The 12,766-nt window shown below is 56.0% G+C and overlaps 1 protein-coding gene across 7 annotated transcripts in view; it reads left to right on the top strand.

Moving 5' to 3' along the window:
- The window catches only part of PKNOX1 (PBX/knotted 1 homeobox 1), a 58,294-nt gene that overhangs the window by 12,509 nt on the left and 33,019 nt on the right, over positions 1-12,766 (top strand). For 3 of the 7 annotated variants that reach the window (XM_045501252.1, XM_045501256.1, XM_045501257.1), the window contains exon 2: positions 12,383-12,450. The exons of 2 other annotated variants lie outside the window; for them this stretch is intronic. The gene's annotated coding sequence lies outside the window, so the exon portion shown is untranslated. Of the gene's footprint in view, positions 1-7,739; positions 10,051-10,224; positions 10,701-12,382; positions 12,451-12,766 lie in introns of those variants that run through there. 2 more of the 7 variants (XM_045501255.1, XM_045501254.1) reach the window with 2 other exon arrangements.

Genomic DNA, 12,766 nt, shown 5'->3' with positions numbered 1-12,766 from the left:
GTCCTCACGTGCTGCAGACAGCCTCACTGGTCACTGGTGGAAACCACCGCGGAAGCAGCACGTTATTCTGAACATTGGCAACCAGAGGGAAAGAAGCAAGCCTCAAGGAAGCCCATCACCGGGGCTGCGGTGAGGAGAATGGGCTTTGGCGTGGGGCTTGGGAAGAGTGGCCCCGGGAGGAAGATGTGGAGGCGTGGCTGGAGGTCAGGAAATGGAGACTCGAGGGGGGTCCTTCGCCCCCTCTTCCGTGAGGTGATCGTTTCTATCAACTTGGTGAATACACGCTAGATGATTCTTCTCCAACATGAAATTCTGGAGAGTAATCTTCATGGCTGCAGCTGGAGTCTGTGATACCCCACAGTTTAACCCTCACGTGCTCGTGAGTAGTACCCAGAATCCTTCCCATGCCATCCACGTGCATTTGCTACGTTGTGCATTTCTTCCATGCGTTGATGAAACATGAGATAGGAGTTCTGTCCTCTGTAGTCATTGGCGTTGTGGTATTTTGGGGCTGGCGGACTCTCAAGCCTGGGCTGTGGGAGACGTGGCTTCTGCACCTGAGCTCTCCTCTCCTTTGGACTCTGGTTCGTGTTCACGGAGCAGCTACATGGGTGGGCGGCCTCCCGCATGACATCCTTGCTTGTCACTGAAAGGCACCCCTGTTTGCCCACGGACCGCCGCCTTCATCCGCTCTCGGCGTTTCCCATTTTGACTGACACCATAATTCGTAGGTTGAATTCACGGCATTAATGAATTAACATTCACATTGTTGCATCCAAGTTGTAAGATTGCCCGCTCCTGGACCGATCTCCCTGCGGGTTCTACATCTGTGTTAGACACAGGGTCACTGTGTTGTCAGAGATGACATGTCAACGCCACAGCGGGGCTTCAGAGCCGCAGAGACCGACCTCAGGGAAGTAGGCAACCTCTGAGGACCCTGCTACGAATGATCTGCGAGAGCGTTCTGGTTAACGACTAGCCTGAAGCCGATCGCCCTGTCGGTGGGGGCAAAACAACCATTTGGTTATGCCCGCGCTGCGTGGGTCGGGAATTTGGAAAGGGTCCAGCGGAAATGGCCTGTCTCCGTCCCACAGTGTTGGGGTCCTCAGCTAGGACGACCCAGGCCGGTGGCGGCATGATGGCTGAGGGCTGGAATCTTGGGGAGTTTCCTCAAAGCATTTCTACTGCCTTCTTGGGGTTCCAAGTGAGTCACTAAGGTCAGCCCAGATTCAAGAGCAGGGGACAGAACCCCACACTCATCGGGAGGAATCAGTGAATTTGGGGATGTGTTTTAAAAGGGCCTCACGTAGGGACACCTGGGTGGCTGGGTCGGTGAAGCATCAGACTTCGGCTCAGGTCACGATCTCACGGCTCATGGGTTTGAGCCCCGTGTCGGGCTCTGTGCTGACAGTTAGGAGGCTGGAGCCTGCTTTGGATTCTGCGTCTCCCTCTCTGTCTACCCCTCCCCTGTGCGCACTGTCTCTCTGTAAAAAATAAATAAACATTAAAAAAAAAAAAGTGCCTCACGTAGGTCTAGGGGCTCCAGGGTGGCTCAGTCGGTTAAGTGTCCAACTTTGGCTCTCGTGGTCATGATCTCACGGTCCGTGGGTTCAAGCCCCGCGTCGGGCTCTGTGCCGACAGCTCCGAGCCTGGAGCCTGCCTCCGATTCTGTGTCTCCCTCTCTCTCTGCCCCTCCCCCGCTCACGCTCTGTCTCTCCCTCAAAGATAAACATTAAAAAATAAAACAGTGCCTCACATAGGCTGCAACACAGAGCAGACTCGAGATGACGTTTCTGCTCTCGGTTTCCCTTGTTGTCTTTGTACAAAATGAGTAGCCAGCTTCTGAGAACGAGTTCTCCGCGCGTGTGTGCGCTGGCACGGGCTGCACGAGTAGGACCGTCGCGCGGAGGCTCGAGCCCCGTTCTCGCAGCCGTGTGCAGAGTTGCTCTTTCGGTGCTTCTGCAGCAACCGGCTCGGTCGTCAAGGGGCCACGTGCCGGGGCCGGACGGGAGAGCGTGCCGCTGGCGTGCACCCTGTGCGTGTGCACGGGCACCTGGACGGCGGCCCCTGTCACCAGCGCCTTGCAGGACTTGAGCGAGTTCCGGGGTTTTTGTAGAAGCATCAAAGCCGCAAAGCTCTGTGCCTTCCGGGGGGTGCTTTTTCTTCAGGCCCCGGCAAGTCTGATGTCTTACTGCTTCTGTTCCGCTGGCCTGTGTGTTTGCACGTTCTGCTGTTGCTGTGGCCGAGTAGGGTATTCCGACAGTTGGTGTTTCTCAGACCTCTTAAGGGTAGTACAGCTACTCACGGACTTTCATTCTGCACGCGTGTGAGAACAGGTCCCTTGAGTTTCTGAAAGGCACCGCGAATCTTGGCCGGGATACCGACGTGTTCCAAGCACAGTGAGCAGACTCTCCGCGAGCTACTGGAAGGAAAGCCGCTGGCCAAGTGGGCGGCTGCAAGGTTAGCCTGCGCACTCCGGGCGTGCTTGCTTCCCGTCCAGCGGCCCGCCAGGAGGCACAAGGACAATGAGGTACTTTGGGCAGCGAGAGGAAAACGTGAGCTACTCAGGAGTCAGTCTCCCCAAGAGTCCAGAAGACCTCCACAGAGGCCGTCAAACATCGTAAGAGATGTGCTCCTGGATGGGGTGACCTGGTGCTTGAGAGACGTCTCTTCTCCCCACGCTGACCCGTAGATACCCGCTTGACGCAGTTATCAGGTGGTTTCTTGACAGCCAGGACCTTCCACCCCCAGCACTCAGAGCAGAGCCTGGCACCGAGAAGAGCTCCGGGAAATATTTGCGGACGGAAGGAAGGGCACGGTCAAGTGCACAGCAAACGTGTGCCCTGCCTTCCCGTCGGACGGGTTGCTGGGAGCCCTTTCCAGGCTGCTCTGGGATGTAACCATCCTGTTGATGATCGATGATGGGTGACTGTAGTTGATCTCACCATCCCTCGGGGAGGACATGAAGGTTCTGTTTCCATCTTTTGTTTTTAATTTTATTTTTAACATTTTAAAATTCACATCCAAGTTAGTCAGCATCTAGTGCAACAATGATTTCAGGAGTAGATTCCAGTGATTCATCCCCTATGTACAACGCCCAGTGCTCATCCCAAGTGTCCTCCTTGACGTCCCTTGCCCATTTAGCCCATCTCCCCACCCACAGCCCTTCCAGCCACCCTCAGTTTGTTCTCTGTATTTAAGAGTCTCTTCTGTTTTGTCCCCCTCCCTATTTTTATATTACTTTTGTATCCCTTCCCTTATGTTCACCTGTTTTGTCCCTTAAAGTCCTCATATGAGTAAAGTCATATGATATTTGTCTTTCTCTAATTTCGCTTAGCATAATACCCTCCAGTTCCATCCACATAGTTGCCAATGGCAAGATTTCATTTGTTTTGATTGCCGAGTAATACTCCATTGAATATATATACCACATCTTCTTTATCTATTCATCCATCAATTGATGGACATTTGGGCTCTTTCCATACTCTGGCTATTGTCGATCGTGCTGCTATAAACATGGGGGTGCATGTGTCCCTTTGAAACAGCACACCTGTATCCCGGGGATAAATGCCTAGTAGTGCAATTGCTGGGTCGTAGGGTAGATCTATTTTTAGCTTTTTGAGGAACCTCTGTACTGTTTCCCAGAGTGGCTGCACCAGCTTGCATTCCCAGTGTTTCCATTTTTAATAAGGTGGCTTAAAAACATTGTCAGCATCTAGCATTTCTTGCTTTAAGTTTTGAATGCCCTTTGAAATGAGGCTTTTCAGGGGCGCCTGGGTGGCTCAGTCCGGTTGAGCGTCCGACTTCAGCTCAGGTCACGATCTCACGGTCCGTGAGTTCAAGCCCCGCGTCGGGCTCTGGGCTGATGGCTCAGAGCCTGGAGCCTGCTTCTGATTCTGTGTCTCCCGTTCTCTCTGTCCCTCCCCCGTTCGTGCTCTGTCTCTCTCTGTCTCAAAAATAAATAAAAAAACGTTAAAAAAATTTAAAAAAGAAATGAGGCTTTTCAGCATAGAAAAGATTATTTGAGGTTAATTTTTTAAAGTTTTTATTTATTTATTTTGAAAGTGAAAAAGCATGAGCAGGGGAGGGGCAGAGAGAGAGGAGAATCCCAAGCAGGCTCTGCACTGTCAGCACAGAGGCTCGAACTCACGAACGACGAGATCATGACCTGAGCCAAGGTTGGATGCTTAACCTGACTGAGCCTTTAACTTCCCTTATACATTCTGAGCCATAGTTTTCATTCTTTTTTTTTTTTTTAAGCTTATTTATTTGAGAGAGAGAGAGAAAGAAAGCAGGGGAGGGGCAGAGGGAGGGAGGGAGAGAGAGACAGAGAGAGAGAGAGAGAGAGAGAGAGATTCTTAAGCAGTCTCCACAGCCAATGCGGAGCCCAACGCAAGGCTCCATCCCACAAACCCTGAGATCATGATCGGAGCTGAAGTCGAGGGGTGCTCAACCGGCTGAGCCTCCCAGGCGCCCCTATGGTGTTAAGTGTACTGGATTTAATTGTCATTTTAGGCACGGGGAACATCTGACCAAACAAGTAAAACTTTCTCAAGTAGGTCTAATAATTTAAAGTTACCTATGTAGTGGATGTCAAGTTCTTTCCAAGCCTGGCTGTCCGGAAGTGAGCTTTGTGGGGTGAGGAACTTGGCTGTGCTCCCTGCTGTATTCCCAGTGGCTACAAGAGTGCCCAGCAATCCATGTGCTTGCGTAGATCAAGAATGTTCTCGGGGCGCCTGGGTGGCGCAGTCAGTTGAGCATCCGACTTCGGCTCAGGTCATGATCTCGCGGTCCGTGAGTTCGAGCCCCACGTCGGGCTCTGTGCTGACAGCTCAGAGCCTGGAGCCTGCTCGGATTCTGTGTCTCCCTCTCTCTCTGCCCCTCCCCTGTTCGGTCTCTCCTTCAAAAATAAATAAATGTTAAAAAATATTAAAGAATGTTGATAATCTCTATAAATGTCTCTTTTATACCTTTTCAGTAAAGTACAAAAAAAAAAAAAATCATGTCTAAAATCAGAAGCTTAATTATACATTTATAGTGGAGTCCCGGCTAATATGTAACATTAATTTGCCAAAATTTCTTAAATACTACAAACACCCTAAAGGTCAAATACATAGTTTATTCTGAGACTTAACATAAAAATATTCAAATCTAAATCTTCCACAGGCCTCACGGCCACCTCCCTGGCAGTAACTGAGTCTCCCAGCCTGGCAGGTGCTCCCCTGTGGGACCCACATTGGTGGGGGGAAAGGGGGGGGTTGTGGCTTGGGTGCCAGGGGACAGGCTACGGCCCTGTTAGGGCCTGCCCTCTGCCCCCGACCCCCCGTCTTCGCTTCTGGCCTCTGCAGACCTCCCAGCCCGCAGGACCCTTCCCAGACCCATCCACAGAGGACTTCAACACTCGGTGGGATTCAACGAATCTGTTTATACCTGTTTTTTTCTGAAAGACTAAACCCCTTCATCCCGTCAGCCTGGATGGGAATGTATGCAAACACGAAAATGCCTCCCTGTGGATCTGGGCCACGTTGCGTGTTGTGCAGCATTTACACCGCGTTGAGAAGAGTGTACCCTGTTCTGTGGCCAACTGTGCACGTGGTCAGGTTTCTCTGCACACCAGTCACACGGCTCGGGAGGCTCAGGACCCCTTTGGGCCCCGGGTTTCATTCATCTTTGCCAACATAGTGTAGCACTCTTGTTTTAAATTTAAATCGCTAGGTGAAAAAGGATTATTCGTTGAGAGATTGTATCTCTTTCGTGACTAGTGAGTTGTAATATTTCTGTACGTGAGAATCAGAAGGCTGTGTTTTCCTCGTTTGTCTTAGTCCGGCCAGATCTCTTGAGCGGGCACCAAAGTGACAGCTTCAGTACGTGACGTGTCCTTTTTTTATGGGATGAAATTTCCAGAAATAGACCAGGCAAAGCTATTCCAACGGCTCAGCGCCACGATATCATACGTACGTTGGGCTGGCCATTCTTCAACTTGGATTTTGGAGCTCTGTGCGTTAAGGAGTTAAGGCAGTGTTGAGTGTGAACCTAATAGGAACTTCCCTTTCTGTGTAACGGAGGGAAGAAATAGGGATTCGTTGATTGTTTCTAAATCTCCGGCTAGCCTTGGTTTCTGCAAAATGCCTAGCAAAACCAGCTTTTGATAAAAAGGAGCCTTGCTGACTGTCCGTCCTGGGGTTGGATGCTTTAGTTATTTCGCGGGTAATGACAGCTTTCACTTGGGCACTCAGACTCCGTCCTGGGCCTGGCGCGGCCGGCCGCAGAGCCGGCTTGCAGCCAGCAGACTGCCCCCTCCTGAACCACCGAGGCCTGAACCCTGCTGGGGGCTGTTGGCCTGCCCGCGTGCAGGTGCCAGTCGGCCCCGCTGCCCGGGGGTGGTGGGGCATTTTGCTGGGGGGTGGAATTTGGAAGGGGGCTCCGAAAATTATGAGCAACACGTTGGCACGAGGCTCCCGCCCCGTGTCCGAGGCCGCTTTCAACCTCTTGGGCAAATGGCGCCACCTGCTGGCACCTTCCTGCGACCCTGTGGTGTCCTGTCCTGTGGGTGACCCGTGGGTGACCTTGCTACTCTGCCCCGCCCCTGGTTTCACCCAGCAGTGTGTCGGTCGGAGAGAGTGACCCTTTGTGAACAATTGCTTGCGTAGGGGCACCTGGGGGGCTCAGTCGGTGAAGCGTCCCATCACGATCTCAGCCCAGGTCGGGATCTCACGATTTGTGGGTTCGGGCCCTGCATCAGGCTCCTCGAGCACAGTACGCGGCCTGCTTGGGATTCTCTCTCCCCTTCTCTCTCTGCCCCCTCCCTCGCGGCCCCCTCCCTCGCTTGTTCATGCTCTCTCTCTCTCCTTCTCTCTCTCTTTCTCTCTCAAAATGAAGAAATTAAAAAAAGTTCCTTGCATAGTATTCTATTGTAGAGCACATATTTTCAAAGCTTTTGGCACGAATTCCCAATTTTCCCTTTAGACTGGTGTGCTGCTTACATCAGACATTGTAGTCTTAACAAGGTCTGATAGAAGGACTGAAAATCTAGATGGTTTTGAAATAAATTTCCGACTTTCCCCCAGTGTTTGTTATGGACGTTTTTTCATTTTTTTAACCGACTAGGCTCCAGACCCAGTGCAGAGCCCAACACGGGGCTCGAACTCGATGACCGAGATCAAGAGCTGAGCTGAGCTCAAGTCTCGCGACGCTTAACCGACTGAGCCACCCCGGTGCCCCTGTTTTGAAACCAAAGGGCTGAACGAGTGGCAGGGGGATCCCTCGCCACCTGGATTCATCAGTTGTTGACTCTGGCCACAGCGTGCTTGGCCGCATGGGAGCGCCTGGTGACCATGCAAAGGTGTGGGTCTCGTGACCACACCCCTAAACATCGCAGCCCTTGCTGACAGGTGCTTCCTGGGAAGGAGCAGCACTGCCATGTGGGCAGCAGCCCTGTCTCCAGGGTCGGCTCCTGTCCGCTCCGTGTGGCCCCCCAGAGCCCCTCCGTCGCCTCTCACAGCTTTCGTCATGTGTTCAATTGGTTGTCGCTCCTTCAGTCTCTTTGAGCCCGGAACAGGCCCTCACCCTTTTTATAACCCTACAAGTGTTAAACTGAAAAACGAAATTTTTTTTAATGTTTATTTATTTTTGAGACAGAGACGCAGCATGAGCGGGGGAAGGGCAGAGAGAGGGAGACACGGAATCCGAAGCAGTCTCCAGGCTCCGAGCTGTCAGCACAGAGCCTGACGCGGGGCCCAAACCCACAAACTGTGAGACCATGACCTGGGCTGAAGTTGGACTTAACTCACTGAGCCACCCGGGCGCCCCTACAGGTGTTAAACTTAAAAACTTCTTACTTTGAATCTCAGTCTTGCAGAGACGTTGCAAAAACTGTACTGACTTGCCACGTACCTTCCCCAGTGTTCACATTTTACCAAACATATGCCCACTCTCTCCGTCTCTCTCTCGCTGTGTGTGCGTGCACGTGTGTGCATATACACATACACACATATGGGTATGCGTACATTTGAGAGAGTAAGTTGTAGATGTGATGCCCCCCAGTACTTCCGTATGCATCCCAAAGCAAGGATGCTGTCTTCGTTAATCACAGCACGGTGATCAAACTCAGGTAAAACACTCTTACCTACTCTGACCGTGTAAACTTTGCCGGTTGTCTCACGAACGAGCGACTGTCCCGCTACCGGCAAAAAGGAAAGAGCATTTGGGGGGCCCAGGCCCCCGTTGAGGACCACACACACCTGTCGCTTCACTTACTGGAGAAGTCTGTCGGCCTCTTGCACGTTCCCGCTTTGGAAGCTTAGGGGCCAGTCACTTCGTAGATTGCCCCTCAGTTTCGGATGGTGAGCGCAGCCTCGGGATCGGGCAGGACTCCTCCCACGTCTTAGGTGTCCTTCTCGGGAGGGCTGTGATGTTCCTTTGTCTCCTTACTGATCATCGGAAAGTTCACTGTTTGGTTACATGTTGTCTGCCGGGTGTCTTCACTGGGAAGCTACTGTTTTCCCGTGTAATCAGTGGTACGTGAGGGCAGGTGTGCTGACATCAGGTGCGTTTCCTCTTCGGGGCCTCGTACGGGCCTCCCCGAGGAGTCCCGCCTGAGGCTCCGGTTACCGTGCCTGTGGCCAGCGCGATGGCATTGCATCCGCCCCTACCTACTGGATGGACCGCGCTATAATTCAGAGCTGTGCCTTCCCCCACTTTGTCCTTCGTTTACGTGCGTGTATCAACACGGACGGCTTTGGGCAGCGTCGACGTTTTCACAGTGCTTGTTCTTGGAGCGCGTGAGCATGGAAGGTCTTCCTGCTTCTTTGAGTCACCTCCGATTTCCTGTGAAAGCTTCCTCTAGTTTTCAGAGTCAGGCCTTTCGCCTCTTTGGTCAGCTTTATTCCTGGGTACCTCATTGGACTCACCGATGGTTGTTTTACTCCGAGTACTGTCATACCCCGTCGCCCGTTGTCCCACGTTTGGCCCGTGAGAGCTTCTGCAAGCTGCTTCGACTCCTTCTGGTGTGTCCCCGTAATTTTTGAGCACAGGCTCCGGGTCACCTTGTGCCTTCCCTGCCCCAGCCCTGGGATCACGTCAGCCACTGCTCTCCGGAGCCCCGATTCTTTGTTCTGGGGAGTGACATTTATCACCCAGGGTCTGGGTGGTACCGGGTGTCGCTGCTTCTCCACCCTCTCGGGGGACAGGGCTGAAGCAGGTGCACACGTGTGTGTGTGGGTGTGTGTTGAACGCACGGGAACTCACACCGACAGCTCCACTTCCGTTCCAGCAGGGCGGGGTCCCCCCCGAGCCGTTCCCTGTCTGTGTTTGGGGCCCCTTCTCTGTCACCGACTGTCCTGTGCTTATTCCCCGTGTATTCGTGTGTCTTCCCAGTCTCACGAAGCATCTGCCTGTTTATCAAACCCAAGGAAGTGTACCTTTTAAGTCAGGAAGTCAGTGGGGTGTTGCAGGAAGAGGCTCGTCCATCCGCTGTGTCGTGGCTCCGTGCCCGAGGGGGGGCGGCCTCCTCCTGGCCCAGTGAGGGAGGGCGCTTCCAGAGCTGAGGGCAGGGCGCCGCCGGCCTGTGCGGGGAGTGCCGCGGGTGGAAGCAGGGCCGCCCCGCGTCCTCGCCGCTGAACGTCCCGTCTGTTGGAGAGGAGCGGGCGGCGCAGGGACGCAGGGCCTCGGATCGGCGCCACTTCCTGTGCCCGAGTCCCCGTGGGCGGCGCACCGAGGGCCCCGTGTTCACCTGCACGCCCGGCGGGGCTCGCCCAGGGGAGGACCCTCTGACGGAGCTGGGAGCCCACGCGGGGCCCCGCACCCTCTTTTGGGAGTACGGTGTACCTGCATAAAAGCCAGGGGCCGTTCTGACGCTGTCCCGTGGACGTGTATGTGCAGGCCTCCCGACACGGCTGGCCCCGGACTGTGATGGAGGGCTGCGCGCTGTCGGCCAAGCTCGGCGCCGGACCGCGCCCTGGCGGACGTGCCTCGGTGACGTTTGATGGAGGCCACTCCCGGCTCAGCCTTGCGGCCGGCCGGGCCTGGAGAGGAGGGTGGTGTCGCTTTCAGGTTAGCTATTCTTTAGAATAGCTAAATAGTTTGCGGACCACCTCCTTCTCCGCTGTGAATAGCATCAGATGTCCAGATGGCTGGGTGGGGGGAGGGGGGCTGCCTCCCTCCCTGCTGTGGCTGCACAGCTCCGAGAAGACGGGCCCCAGGGACCCAGGGACCCGGGCCGGGCCCGTGCTGGCCCCGACACCCGCCGGCCGAGTCTCCTGGTCTCGGTCGGCTCGTCTGTGAGGCGACGCCTGCGCCCCCTCGCCGCGTGCGTGTGGGGTTGCGTGAAACCACAGGCGTGGAGGAGGCCCCGACACGGACACGCGTTTCCGCACGGCCTCACCCGATGTCTCCGCGGCCGGGAGGGTGAAGCCTTGTGACCAGGGGGTTACTCGCAACGTCTGCCCCGTCCTGCAGGTGTTCCCTAGGGAGGGTGGCTCTGGCGTCGACTGTCTGTCTGGCGGGAAGTGCGCTGAGGACGTGGACCCCCCAGAGCTGTTCTTTGAGCCTCCGTCGGAGCAGCGCCACGAGCTGCTCTCGTTCCGGCGGCCACGGAAGTAATGGCGACAGGAGAAAGGGCTCAAAAGTGCAGCGAGGACACGTGGGTGTCGGGGCCCGCGGAGCTGGGGTGACTCGCGTGTCCAGCGCGCGCCCCGTCAACAGTGAGCGCTTCGGGGCGGGGCCAGACGCCGTGCCGGTTGTGGGGGACACGGCAGGACGGGGCCCTCGCCGGCCCTTACCGTGTAGCGGGAGAAACCATGAGGAGCTGCGGGGCCGAGCCCAGGGTGGACGGCGGGCCCCCGGAGAGCTGCGCACGGCAGGCGAGGGCGAGGCACTGGCAGGGCCGCCTGGGGACGGTGACGTGGTGATGGGGTGCGTGTGGGCGCCGGCCAGGCCCCCAGGAGGCCGGAGCGCGGGGCAGAAGTGCGCGGGGGGAGCACCGTGCGGCCTGAGGACGAGGCGGGTGCTCCCTGACATGGACACAGCTCCGAGTAGGGGAGGGCTGGCCAGGGACTTGCCCTGCAGGGGGGTTTCCACCAGGACTGCGTTTCTGAAAGGTGGACTCCGGAGGGGAGGAGGGGGAAGGCCAGAGGTTCACCTGAGCCCTGCCGGTGATCAAGGTTGGGACTAGCAGCCTGGGGAGGAGGGGGAGGCGAGAGTCCAGGGGGAGGGCCAGCCTTTGGTCAAGGCACAGATGGTTGGGAGGTGCTCAGTGACAGGTGTGCCTGTGTCTCAGGATCGGGGGTGCCAGGGGCACAGAGGGCAACTTTCAGCGGCGGCTGCACAGGAGTTCCTGGTCTAGCCGTGGGCTTGCCACACCCCGCCCTTCTCTCCTGCCCTCCCCAGCCCAGGGACACACCCCTGCAGGTCCCGGTGGGGTGGCCGTGCTCAGGTGCTCAGCTGCATGACATGGCCGACGCCCCTTACCCCACCCACCTCCTCCACGGCGTCAGCGGCACCACTTGGTTCTGCTCTTGTCCCGCTGGCCGCGGCTCCCATTCTGGGCTGGTGCCCCACATTCCCACCCCGTCCCTCCTGGGTGGACTCACCCAATCTGGGGGCTCTCCAGACTGCCTCCGTGTCCTGCCGAAACAAAGTCCCACCACCCGGATAGATGAAAGCCACAGAAACGTATTTTCTTGCAGCTCTGAAATCAACCTGCAATCTGAAGGCTCTAGGGGAGGGTCCCTCCTGCCTCTTTCAGCTCCTGGTGGCCCCAGGCGTTCTTGGCTTGTGGCCGCGTCCCTCCAGTGTCACCCTGTCTTCACGTGGCGTCCCCTCTGTATGCCTCGGGTCTTGTTCTCCCCACTCCCACCCTTAAAGGGCACCAGTCACTGGATTTAGGGCTCCCCTAAATCCGGGATGATCTCATCTTAAGATCCTTCGCATAATTCCATACATAAGGACCCTATTTCCTAGAGAAGGTCCCATTTGCAGGGCCCAGGGGCTGGGATTTGGCCATCTCCTGGAGGACGCTGTTCAGCCCCTGCGTGCACCAGCCATGCTTGATGGTCACTAAGTCTGCATTTCTTTTTTTTTTTCTTTTTTTAATGTTTATTTCTGAGAGAGAGAGACAGAGCATGAGCGGGGGAGGGGCAGAGAGAGAGGGAAACACAGAATCCGAAGCAGGCTCCAGGCTCCGAGCCGTCAGCACGGAGCCCGACGCAGGGCTTGAACTCATGGACGGTGAGATCACGACCTGAGCCGAAGTCGGAGGCTCAACCGACTGAGCCCCCCAGGCGCCCCACCAAGTCTGCGTTTCTGGCACAGACTCATTTATTGAGAACCCGTAGGAGCAGCGTCTCAAACCTAAAATGTCCCGACTCTTGCTCTCTCCTCCCAGGCCACGGAACCTGCTCTGATCCAACTGCTGGGTCCGGGACATGTGGCTCTGCTCGGCCAGTTGCTCAGGTGGGAATCCCCACGGCCCCCAGCCTGTCTGTGGCTGCACGCCTGTCCTTGTGTCCCTGTGTCGTCACCCTGCTGCTCAGACCTTCCCGTGGGTCCCTGTCCCCCTGACACGGGGGACTGTGACCCATGAGGGTGTGTGGGACCTGGTCCTGTGCCTCCCGCTCCCTTGCCTTCCCCTTCTCCTTTGTCACGCTGCCCAGCCACGCTAGCTGTCCTCCAGACATAGTGCCCCCGGGTCCTTCCCGTCCCCCTGCCTCTGGGTGTCTCCCACGGGCACTTGTAGCGGTCCTGCCCCAAGTATTCTGTGTCCCTGCCT

This window comes from Leopardus geoffroyi, chromosome C2 (genome assembly GCF_018350155.1).
Source record: "Leopardus geoffroyi isolate Oge1 chromosome C2, O.geoffroyi_Oge1_pat1.0, whole genome shotgun sequence".
In the NCBI taxonomy this organism is placed as follows: Eukaryota; Metazoa; Chordata; class Mammalia; order Carnivora; family Felidae; genus Leopardus; species Leopardus geoffroyi.
Note: the sequence above shows the minus strand (reverse complement) of the source record. Positions and strands in the feature narration are given on the sequence as shown.